General features: G+C 30.5%; 1 protein-coding gene across 1 annotated transcript in view; it reads right to left on the bottom strand.

Moving 5' to 3' along the window:
- LOC129948332 (NADPH--cytochrome P450 reductase) overlaps window positions 1-1,668 on the bottom strand; it is a 78,952-nt gene extending 77,284 nt beyond the window's left edge. Inside the window, exon 1 of the mRNA XM_056059291.1 lies at window positions 1,363-1,668. The gene's annotated coding sequence lies outside the window, so the exon portion shown is untranslated. The remainder of the gene's footprint in view (window positions 1-1,362) is intronic.
- Window positions 1,669-12,611: the final 10,943 nt, after the last annotated feature.

Below are 12,611 nucleotides of genomic sequence, written 5' to 3'. Positions count from 1 at the left end.
AAACAACGCCTCTTTTTAAAAAGATTTTTTCGGTTACCTAATTCGACTCCAGCCTACAATTCATGTTGAGTCTGTAATTGCGCCCATTTATATTAAAAATTTGCATGCAGATTTTCTAACAAGAGTACACCAAGTTCGAATCTTCACACATCAATCACACATCATTCTTTTGCGAACACAAGCATCGCCATGTAAGGAATGGACTCAACTTGCCCGATTGCATAATGTTTCTCTTTTCTTATTGTATGCAAAATGATTAACCGCCTTCTATTCACAAGCAAGTTCATTGACTTCTGGAAAGAATCTTTGCTAACAACAATAGAAAAAATAGTAAATACAGTGAAATGTGAAGAATTTAGACCAGATACTCTGATGCTATTGAAGGAAACTATGGTGTCCCTCAAGCTTCGGTTTTAGGAACGCTTTTATTAACTATTTATATTAATGATCTTAAGAGTGTTGTAAGAATGGGCAAATTCTCTGTTTACGTATGATGCGGTTTTAAATATGTCCAGTGATAACGAGGTTGATATAAAAAATAAATCAAAAGAAGACTTAGATCATATTAATCAGTGGCTTATGGGAAATAAACATAAATTAAACATCAGAAAAATGAAACTAATGGTTCTGAGTGAGAGAAGTAACAAAAGCGATATTAAGGTTGGTGGTATTTCAATTCAATAAATAAATGAAATTTAATATACTTAGGTGTAGCATTAAAACGAAAATTATTCAACTTATCAATTAACTATGTATATTGTTATAAAATCTCTTGGAACACTTGTGTCTTATTTGTACAACTACGCGTTTCTGAAAAATAAAAGCTACTCAAGCGAGAGGCACTTTTCTGCATTTAACTGTATAAAATCTGTGTTTCAATTTAAACCAACGGACGATTATATTTAAAGAAATCGCAAAAAAATCCAGCACTTTGGGAACTATCCAAAGATTTCATTTACTTGGATCTGTATAAGTGCCAAGAGCAAACAAAAAGCCTTCGTGATAAATGAAATCCCAGTGTAGTCAGTCAGTTTAAAGAAATTCGGTCGTTTTTAATTTATTTTTAAAGACATGCTGATGGCCTTCTTCGGATCTATCTATTATCTACCATATCGGACAAAACCTATTACCTTCCATATAAGGACCATCGTTCTAAATTCTATCATAACCAACTGAGAATAGCCTCGAGTATGGAAAGACTTTGGATTTTGGATTATGGTCAAGAGTACTATGTTCATAGTTCTGAACTAACGAAACTATTTTAATTTATTCGTCTACAAAAAAAAAAGCAAATGTACTTTACATAAATGTGGATTAAAACATTTGTTAGAAAAAAGATAAATCATTATTGTTTTGACTTACCAAAAGGAGATTCTTCAAAGAAATAAAGAATTAAATTAATGAACACTTCCCGTTTTGAATTGAAGATAGCAAAACGTGTCCTTTATCACGGGGAATTATTTATTTTTAGATTTTGGTTTTTTGTCTTTCAACATTAAAAAAATAACCTTTAACTTAATTAAAATGATTCAACTTATCAATTAACTATGTATATTGTTATAAAATCTCTTGGAACACTCGTACTTATTTGTTTAAGAAGTTTAAACATCTGATTATAAATGCAAAACACACACAAAAATTACTTAAACTGATGAAATTTATTTTTTTGGAGAGCAGAAAATGCAAAACAAAACTGAAGCAAGCAACACGTAAAACTGAAATGTCATGTTGACATAATATTTTTGTCATCGAGATTCAAGTCAACACAGTGGTGTGGTGAGTTTTTATAGATAAGGCAGTTAATTCACAATGGAAAACTTGAGGTTAGATTACACTGAAGAAAAATGAAATGATTTTGCAAACTATAAATCATTATTTGAATGATAACATTTGAAATAATTTTAGTCGCACCGAGTTCATAATACAATGAGAAGAGTACTGAAGGAATTAAATGTCAAATGGGATAATGTGAAAATAACGGAGTTCTTAGTTTAACTTTTAGCATTTTGATAAATCCATATGGAATCTTTCATTATCCTTGGCAACATTTCTTGGTAGATAATTTATTTGAGAGAGTTAAATTATGTGCTTTTTATAATTCGTTAGCCACATTCAGTTGTTTTTACATTAAGAAAATTAATTATTTAAGGATTTTGCTTATATATTAAAATATAGGTTAAAGTGTTTTAATACACAAATTGGGCTTTTAGTTAGGCTAAAACAAAGTTTATCATGTATTAATAGTTATTAACATGTTACTATATGCTAGAGCCTCTGAAACAAATCTAATGAGAGTTTTCCATCCACTTTATTTATTTAAAATTTCAATTGTAAAAAAACTTTTATTAAAATATAAAATTCGGATTTCGGAGTTATTATTGGACAAAAAGCTAAGAAATGCTAAGTATTTTTAATCTGTTTAAGGTAACATAGTGAGCAATTCGGATTCAAATCATTTCTGTGAGGTCTATAATTGAGCTCAAGCATTTCAACGTGCATATTAAAGATCAGACTTATCTCATTGACAGTAAAGTCGTTTCGGAAATAATTGTCATACCCGAGACATAAGTTGAGTTAAGAGTAAGTTGTTCTTGTAACAGATTCTCTTGCCCGGGTTATTGATTTTCGATACATTGTTTCATCTATTATAGAAATAAGGTCATAAAGTTAATTTCTAAGTGCTTCTAAATTATCAATACTTAGTGACAACGGATAGTTATATTCTGATGCCAAATCAAACCAGTCTTCAAAAGGTGAGTACCGACCTCGAAGAGCTATCAAAATAATATTTTTTTAAATGTTATTATTAGGTCTACGCATGACTTTAACAATATAGTCTGGGTTAGCTTTGAGTTTTTTTAAGTAAATTGGAGGCAGGCCTGATTCAATGAGTCTGAAAATACGTTTCAAAAAGTACCGTTGGTCTAATTCGATTTCTTCTAATTTCTTGTATGCATAAACTTCATTAGCGTATAAGAGAGAACTTTTGATATCTGTGTCAAATACTTTAAATTTAGTCGATGCATCTATAGAGTTACTTTTGAAGAAGTTTGACCACATACAATTGATAGCCGTTTTTGCTACCTTCACTTTGTCTTTAAAATCCAAGATTTAAGTTATGTGTTATAGTAAATCCTAGGTATTTGTAACCAGTCACTAGTTCTATGTGTGAGCCGTCAAGGTGCCAGTTGCATTTAGTCCTATTACTGCGGTTTTGAGATCTAAAAATCATTATCTTTGACTTTGAAGTTTTTATTTTAACACCACCTGGAATTTGATCTTCCATGTCATTGGTGAAGAGGGAAAAAATCAAGGGACACAAAATGCAACCAAAATGCAAATGATTTGACAATCTCATACCAATTTTTACTACTGAACTTGTATTAGATATAAGTTGGTCATATATTCTTATGAACTTTGTAGACAAACCTTTATCTGTAAGTTTGAAAAGTAGTAACCTTCTGTTTATAGTGTTAAAGGCGGCTTTGAAATCTACAAAAAATGCATAGAGATACTTTTTTTATCAAAAAAACGTCTAGCAACACTCGTTAAAGTAAAAATTTGATCTTTTGTAGAGATTTGCTCGAAACTCAGCTTGGAAACAACTTATTTATTAAAAGTAAAATTTGTTCTAGAAATTGTGAGCTGGAATTTTTTTTAGAACTTCCTACATTCTTCGTTATACCAATAAGATTTATAGTTATTTGCTCCATTGTGAGAACTCCTGACAGATGATATTCTGATGAGGTGTCAAAAATCAAATATGTTGAGACACCCACTGTGTTTGAAACCAGACTTGAAGGATTGATTGAGTGTTGAAGTAGATTACTTCTATAGATATCAGATTTTGTATCAATGCAATAAAGCTTTTTGCATCCGTTTTCAATTCGTTGTCGCAAATCGCATTCAGGGGTCCTAAATTTGCAAGAAAGATGCGATGAATAGGTAGCAGTAATCACCTCGAAATCATAGACAATTTCAAGCCAGTCACCTTTGGCTAAGTAGTAGTCAATTACAGAACAACCCTGAGTAGAAATTAATGTAAAACTATGATAAGGATTATACATTTTCAAAACTAGTACGACAATATACATCAATTATGCCTCAGAGTTACTCACCTTCGAGGCGATATTTTTTTCTAAAACATAAATGTCATACATCTTTCTATCATAAGCCGTGCTTTATTTTCCCCGTGATCCAGATCAGTTCATCAACTTATTTGCTTTACAACAACAAATCGAAATCTTGCTTCATGCTTGGATTTTTTTTTGTGATTCAAAACATACATACTTCTTGTAAGGTTTCGAGTCGAGTCAACATTTTAGAAGAAAAACCTGTTGGTTTAAAAGATAATGCATTATGGTCTATTTATTTGCATGTTTGTTTTAATCAAATTACAAAAAAAATGGACTTGGAGTAGGTAGCATATTCTTATATGGTGCTGAACTAATCAGTTCTTCATTGTTTAACACGAATCAAACTATGTATCTCACTTGCACTTTACACATCGAAACACCATTTGTATTTTAGAAAGTGCTGTGATACCTTATAATTTTTAAATCTTCTTATGCGGTGAAAACACCAAAAAGATTTATTTAATCTAAGCTGAGATAAACATTTGGTGAAAACATAGCAAAACATAAATATCTTTTCTAATGTTTTCTTTTGCAAAATAAGCCCAGTTAGTCTATTTTCACTAACAAAACTAAATAATATCAACAACAATAGATTGATTTTTTCCCCAATGGAAAACACACATGATTCCAATTGTAAAACTACTCAACGAACACAGCCATCGAGATACAGATGTAATATCAATCGTACCAACATTTGAGAACAAAATCACATAAGATCCATTCGAGACTCGTATAAATGCCAAAAACCCATCCATCTACTCTAACTTTTATCGGTGTTATTCATACTTTGGATATTGTTTTTGTTATTCGTGTAAGATCCTACTATATTATGGATAAATTTTCCAACAAAACACGGGTAATATGATGATTCGAGCTGTTTTATTTTCTTTATGTAATCTGTATTGGATCATTGTGATAATAAAAGAAGTTTTAAAACAGAACATTAATACCGATAATTATCTGAAAGCTCTATTTTTATTTATAATTTACTTCAGGTTTATGGTTGGGCCACCCTTTATCAAAAAAGGGTGTCACTCAGATTGACTTTTGCAGATTTCTTTACTATTTTTGACGGTTTTAACCGTTTTAAATTGCTTTGTCTTGTTTCGTACTCCTCCAAATTCAATAAGAGCCGTGAAGAATAAAAACAAATACAATTTCATTTCATCCGAAGGGTAAAAGACATGTTAGGAATAAAAAAAACAACAGATTTTTTATGTTATAAAATTTATCTCAATTTTAATGTAGTTTTGCGAATATTTTGAAACCTTTCTAAAGACTTTTATAGCGTTGGAAATGACCAAAAAGAAAATAGATATTAGTGACCAAATAAGTCTAAATTTATTTTTAACTCCTCAAGCTCTAAGTTTTGGCCTGTATTTTCAAGAATAACTGAACACAACATTCCCCTTTTTTGCGTCAATATTATTTTCATGATATTAGAAAATAGACGTCCCAAGATATCCATGGACTTTAGAGAGGACCGATCTCAGCGCACATTTTAATAATACGATGAAAAACTTATGACTTAATTGATCATAATATTCTCCGTTTGTAATTGGGACGGTTTGACTTTGACAGCTCGTGGCGGCCATATTTTTTCTTTTACTTTCTTACAAAATACCATTTTTTTAATCAGTCACTAAAGATAAAGATATCTTGGCAAGTTCGAGCAATTCGTGCAAATGATAAAACATTATTCTTAAAATGCCGTTGGAAGTTGATCCGAATTTTGGTCGAAAAATGTTGGTCGCATTCCCTAAATTTAGTGGTTAATGATGCTGCTCGATGCTCATTATATGCAGTGCTTTATGCCTTAATTTGCAGATTGTTATAACATTATGTAGTTTTAAAGATTTAGATGGAGAAGAATTGTTTTAAGAGTTAACCGTAATATCCCCGCTTGTTACACCACAAAGCTCAAGTTGAGATGTGTTAAATTTTATTTTTAGTTAAAACCTTGAAGATTTTGGTCCGAATTTAGTAATTGCTCTCCAAATCCTTAATACAATCCCGGTCACGGTAGCTTCAGGAGAACGTAGTTTTTCTAAACTTATAATTATTAAAAATTATCTTAGGACAACTATGACTCAAGAGAGATTGATAGGCCTTTCTTTAATGTCCATTGAAAAGGAATTATTAAATTCTTTAGATCATCAAAGTATCTCATTTCTGAATTTGCAAAATGTAAGACCAGAAAAGTAAGTTTCCAAGTTTAAACGTTTTCCCTCTGCTCATTTCTTCGCTATGTTTCTATAAATCTTGCACAGGGCGCAAGTTTGGCTTGGGCCGGCCCTGGTTGTATGTAGTAGTGAGCGTTCATTTTCCACAGTCTTTTTGAAATTAAATTTCATTTCATTCAAAATGTCGTAGAGTGCCTAAATTCATTAATTAAAAGTTATCTTTACTAGCCACAGAACAGCTTCAAAGCTGTCGACCGACATCCTACGAACATTTGTATAGTCTGCACCGTCCTCCCATAGTAAATCCTTGAGAAGGTGCGCCTCCAAATCATAAAGTTCCCTTACTTCGAGAAATTGATTTACCCAAAATCAATAACTAACGACACTAAAGTTAAATAAAAAAAAGTAAACAACAGAGATTAACTGTTTTCAATGTCAATTGTGACATTTGAAGTTGCTAATGGCAAGACATAATGGCTGCGTTCAATCTCGTGTTGGATAGGTTATCTTGGATAGATGGATTTTAAGATACCTTGTTGTACGAGTTGGATAGCTGCATGGAGATAGCTGTCGAAAAATAAAAACAACATTCAGCTGTTCCCAAAAAGCAGAGAAACATTTAAGCTTCGAAGTCAAAATTGTTGTAAGATAAAACATTTAATGGATAATTCAACTGATTCAAAAATAGATCAAATAGATTCAAAATAGATCATAATTACCTCGTTAGGTTCGCAGGCAAATAGCTTCTTCATCGTCTATTATGTACAGAACATCCTCAAATACAAATTCAACTAACATTTTGTGTCTTTTTGTTTACCAACAAATACAAAAAGCTGAAATCAATTTTCAAGTTTCTTGAAATTTAACCATGTGTTGAATCAGCTGTCAGATACCTACATACCCCAGAAATTCTTGGATACCATTTGGTTTCGTTTTTTGGCATCGCACCTGTTTTTGATCAGCTGTTATTTTAGACGTAAAACAGAACCAAAAAGTTATCCGGATACCCTATCTGTCTGAGATTGAACGCAGCCAGTAAAAAAACAATGGATTGCGGATGAGATTGCGGAAGAGAAGCTGGATTGGATTTTACTCTTGTGGAGCCTCAGGGTTAAGGTATCTAGAAATTTGCCTATGTAGGATAATCTATACAACACGCTATTGAACGCACCCACTGCGGTGAAATAACGCACGTCCCATGTTAAGGTGCCAGTTATAGCTATCATTGGTTTTTATCATTGAAAACAAACATTGTAATTTTTTTGGCAGGTCGTTTATAGCTTTCATTAAAAATTCCTGATTGAAAGCCACCCACAAATTTTTACTGACAGAAATCTGTTATTGGGATTGTGTGAAATTGGAACACGAATCAGTGGAATGATTCGTTTCACTTTTGAACATAAAAGTATCAGCTGTTCAGGAAAATGAATGTCCGTCCGGAAAACAGAAAAAATACATTTCAGAGAAAAATAAATGCGTAATTACACTTTGTGTGATTTCCGATCCATCTGTATATAATTTTAATTTCTAATCAAAGGCAAACGCCGTCAAATATCGATTCAAAAATTCCGGAACGTTTTCAATGATAGCTATAACTGGTCCCTTAACCCTAGACCCGTGTTCTATAAAATTTCTACTTATTGTGCACTTGGGGACTGTGTGCCCAAGTGTAATTTTCATACAAAATGTGAGACAGTTGTGCTGAAAAGCCGATTTTAATTTAAAAAAAAAACTAATTAATTGATAAAGTTCATTGAAAAATTAATTGAAATATATAATACAAATGGAATGTATAAGCATGATAATTAATATTTTACAAGTTGTTTTGATAAACATGTTACAAATGAACAGAATAATGAATAAGAATAATAATAATAATGTGTGTAATTGAAATGTGTATAACTTAGTTGGACTGTGTGTTCTTCGCCATTTTGCTGATTGTCCAGCAGAGGTCAAAGGTAGAAAGTGCCACCATCTTCATCTTCGTCACCATGACTATCTTTAGCCACATTGCATTTTTCGCACACTCTTACATATTATCTGTATAGCATAAATCGCAAACTGCTGTAGTCTTGTTATCTTTTTTTATAACTTTACAAACTTCGCAGCGTTGTTTTGGAGTATTTGGTCGAGATGTGGGTAACATAGTTATCTACTGTTTGAATCTCGTAACCAATGAGCAAAAATACTCCATTACCAAGATCGGAATCTCAGAATGACATTTCGGTTTGCCTACAAGCTAAGTTCACACTAAATGTGAGAAAGTGTGCGTGAAATGATGCAAAAACCAAACACATTCTCACATTTAGTGTGTATATAATATATAATTGAATGCACTGAGACTAACAAAAATTGAAGAAAATTTGTCCCTGGTCCTTTTGAAATCCTTATCAGCTGGTGTAAAGATCTTAGGTAGTTTCGGCTTATTGCTTTTTATTGTACTGACTGTTGTTGTTTTTCTTGTCAAAGGTGAAATAATTATCGTCGTTATGTTATAACCCTTGTCCAGATACTTTTCCGCTAGTCGCATCACTAGTTGATGAGATATTCCCTCAGATCGATTTTCACCGGGTTGTTGGCCAACATATATTTCTCCTTGAAGAGGGTAGTTGGTTTTAGCATCCACAATCCAAAATATTTTTACTCCATATTTCCCACGCTTATTGGACATGTACATTTTGAATGGACATCTTCCCCTTGTGCCAACGAGTTGTTCATCGATGGTAAGCTCTTTCAAAGATTGATAAAAACTAATGAGGTTGAAACAAATTCCACACATGCCGAAACGCAGCTAGCTTATCACTTTGGAGTCGAAAAGTTCGGGTTCTTCCGTCATAGAATCGAATAAATCTGGTTATTTGCTCAAACCTCTCTAAAGACATAACTGCACGGTAAAAGGCCATATTACTCTCATGGAAAAGATCTTTTGCCTTTACATCTAAACCATAAGCTTTTTCAGCTCTAGCGTACAGCAGTATGGCAATGTAGGCAAAGATCTCATCTTCAGTTTGTATCATACAACCGACGCATTACCTTCGGTTCGTTGGATAATCGATATTCTTCATACACTCTTTTTGCTTCTCTATTTGTTTCCAAGACTATGTTTTCCGCAATGGCTGGAGTCACCAAGGACTTGAAACAATCAGCTTTAGAAGAAAATGTCTTCGAACATGTACCACCCTCATGAATCAACTGTTCATTGCGATCTCGATTTGCTCTTCCTTTTTCTATTTCATCTAGCATTGACCACCAAATGTCATTGAATTTAGTTATTTGCATAAACTCCTTCTCCTTCATCAACTTCTTCATCCATTACTCGACCATAATTTTTGTCAAATTTCCTGTTCTGCATCAGTCAAATCCCGATTTGATGATGCATTTAGCAGGGATAGTATGCGACTCATATCATCCATATTCAAAAAATATTCCATTAATAATGAACTCACTTTACACAATTTTTTTACTTATTAGATATCTAAAAAAATCACTTTATTATAAAAAAAAACGTAAAACAATTTTTTGTCGATTTCTTACTATAGCAACAACTAACTGACTGATTTATTTGCAGCCTACCTAAAGGCCCAACTGTAAACATATGTGCGCATAAGTAAACGTGCGAATACAAAGAATCTCAATACGAGTGAACATAATGGAGTCTAGCTCCGTTTCGTTCAATTTTTCTCAGTTTCGTTAACTTAAGCAAATTTAAGCAAGAGCGATCCCAGTCGCTCGCCGCATAAGTAAAATCTGACTTGTAGCAAAATTGCATTATGGCTATCCGCAGTAATTTCACAACCTTAAATGAATTTTTGTTGGGTTTTTGACATAAGCTTATGTTTGCTTATGTCTATTATAGTTGGGCCTTAAATCTATAATAAAAAAGAGGCTGGGATGCGACCCACACTGATAACTTCCCATCCCGTCTGTCGATTTGTATCAATTTTTACCAAATTTGCGTAGTATTTTTTGTAGATTTTATTTTTTATGAAAAAAACGAAATTTTGGAATTTTATATAAAAATTACTGAATATCGAAAACAATATTTTCAGTGAAATATAATAAGTTTGAAGCCAATATTTTTAATTTTTGAAAAGCTATTTGAGCCGAAAGTAAATTTTTACCAAGTTTTAGTATTGTTTTTTTTTTAGTTTTATTTTTTGTAAAAAAACTGTCAATTCGAAATTTTTAAAAATTTTATCAAATATTGAAAACAATATTTCTTATAAGATAAAATTAGTTTGAAGCCAATATTTAAAATTTTTGAAGAGATATTTGAGTCGAAAATCAATCTTTACCAACTTTTATACATTTTTTTTTCAGGTTTTTATTTTTTGTAAAAAAAACTGTCAATACGATTTTTCTCAAAATTTATCCTAATGTTGAAAACAATATTTCTTATAAGAAAAAATTAGTTAGAACCTATTATCTCAAAGTTTTTAAAAGATATTTGAGTCGAAAATCATTTTTTACCAACTTTTATGAATTTTTTTTTTATATTTTTATTTTTTGTAAAAAAAACTGTCCATTCGATTTTTCTCAACATTTTTTAAAATGTTAAAAAAAAATATTTCTTATAAGATAAAATAAGCTTAAAGCCTAAATTTCAAGTTTTTGTAAAAATATTTGAATCGATATTCAATTTTAACGAACTTTGAGTAATGTTTTTTTTAGATTTTTATTTTTTATAAAAAAGACTGTCAATTCGATTTTTCTCAAAATTTTATCAGGTGTCAAAAACATTATTCTTCGTTGCACAAAATTGTTTAAGAGATGAAATCATATTACAGTAGTAAAATTTTGGAGGTGACAACTTTTTTTTTCAGTTTTATTGATTTATAAAAAAACCGTTATATTGATTGTTTTCAAAAAATATACATGTTTGGTATCATGTACGTACGTACACACGCACGCACAGACATCTTTATAAAAATCTTTTATTTCGACTCTAGGGACCTTGAAACGTCGAGAAATGTCAAAATTTTCAATTTGACAAATCGGACCCATTACAATAACTTCCTATGGGAAGTTAACAATAAGAATCAAAGCAAACTTGATGAAAATACCGTTGTCAAAACATAAAAACCGTTGAAAAAGAATAATTCTCATCTAACACTCCAAACTCATATGGACACTGAGTGCACACATACATGATATCGTTTTTTTTTACTTTGCAACCATGAACTGCCCCAAATACCAACAAAATCAATTCAAATGGTCCATTTTCGTGTACTTGGACACTGTATGCTTGTAGGAAAAATCTCGTTAAGCATGTAACAGAGCAACTTATAAGTTTTTTCTTGATTTGAAAATTGTAACGGGCGGCACTCAGTGCCTGCCTTATGAATTAATCAAAATCAAAAATGACAGTTACTCTTTATTTATTAATAACTGACAGGAATCGTCGATATCGAATTCATGAATTCAAAAATTCACAATTTAAATAAAACAAACATAATCATTCAGATGAATTATTTTTAATTTACCAAAAAAAAATATTTAAAAAAAAGTAATTGCAAAAATTTTAAATTATTACAACACAGAAAAAGAATATAACAGCTACTTAAAACTTATTCAATTTACTTTTTTTTTAATTTTTTAATTTTTCTTATTTATTTTTCTTTCGTTTTTTATTTGTTTGTATGTATATATTTATAATTAAATTTCTTATATTAACTTCGTTTTTTTTTTTATATCTAACTTTTCAGTATAATCTTCTTTTTTTTTTATATTACAAAATACATTATGTTTAATAAAAAAAGTATTATTAAAAATAAAAATAATTAAAACAGTTGTGAACATTGAAAAAGAACACATTTTTATTTTGTCCTAATTTAATTTAATTTTTTTTTTTAGTTTTTATTTTTATGTTGGCTTTTTTGTATAAGAGAGTGACATGGACAGAATAATAATGTTAGGTTTTAATTTAACCAAAATGACACATTTTTTTGTTTTATTTTTTAAAATTAAACTAAAAAATATTTTTAAATACCATTCTATAATTATAATTAATTAATTCAAATTAAATATACAAAACAATTCTATACAATTTATATTTTTTGTTTATATTAAGAAACTCAACAAGTACACAACTTGAAAATTAATATTAAAACATTTTGTGTTTATTTGTTTTTCACTCTCTTGTTTTTTTTTTTTAATTGATATTTAAATTATAATATTTTACAATTATTAAAAAAATTTGGCCGCAATTTTTTACATTTAATTTAAATTAAATAATGTGTCGATTGATTTTTTAATTTATTACACAAATTGCATCGAAATATACAGAGAAATA

This window comes from Eupeodes corollae, chromosome 2 (assembly GCF_945859685.1).
Source record: "Eupeodes corollae chromosome 2, idEupCoro1.1, whole genome shotgun sequence".
NCBI classification, from domain to species: Eukaryota; Metazoa; Arthropoda; class Insecta; order Diptera; family Syrphidae; genus Eupeodes; species Eupeodes corollae.
This window is presented reverse-complemented; position numbering and strand designations above follow the sequence as displayed.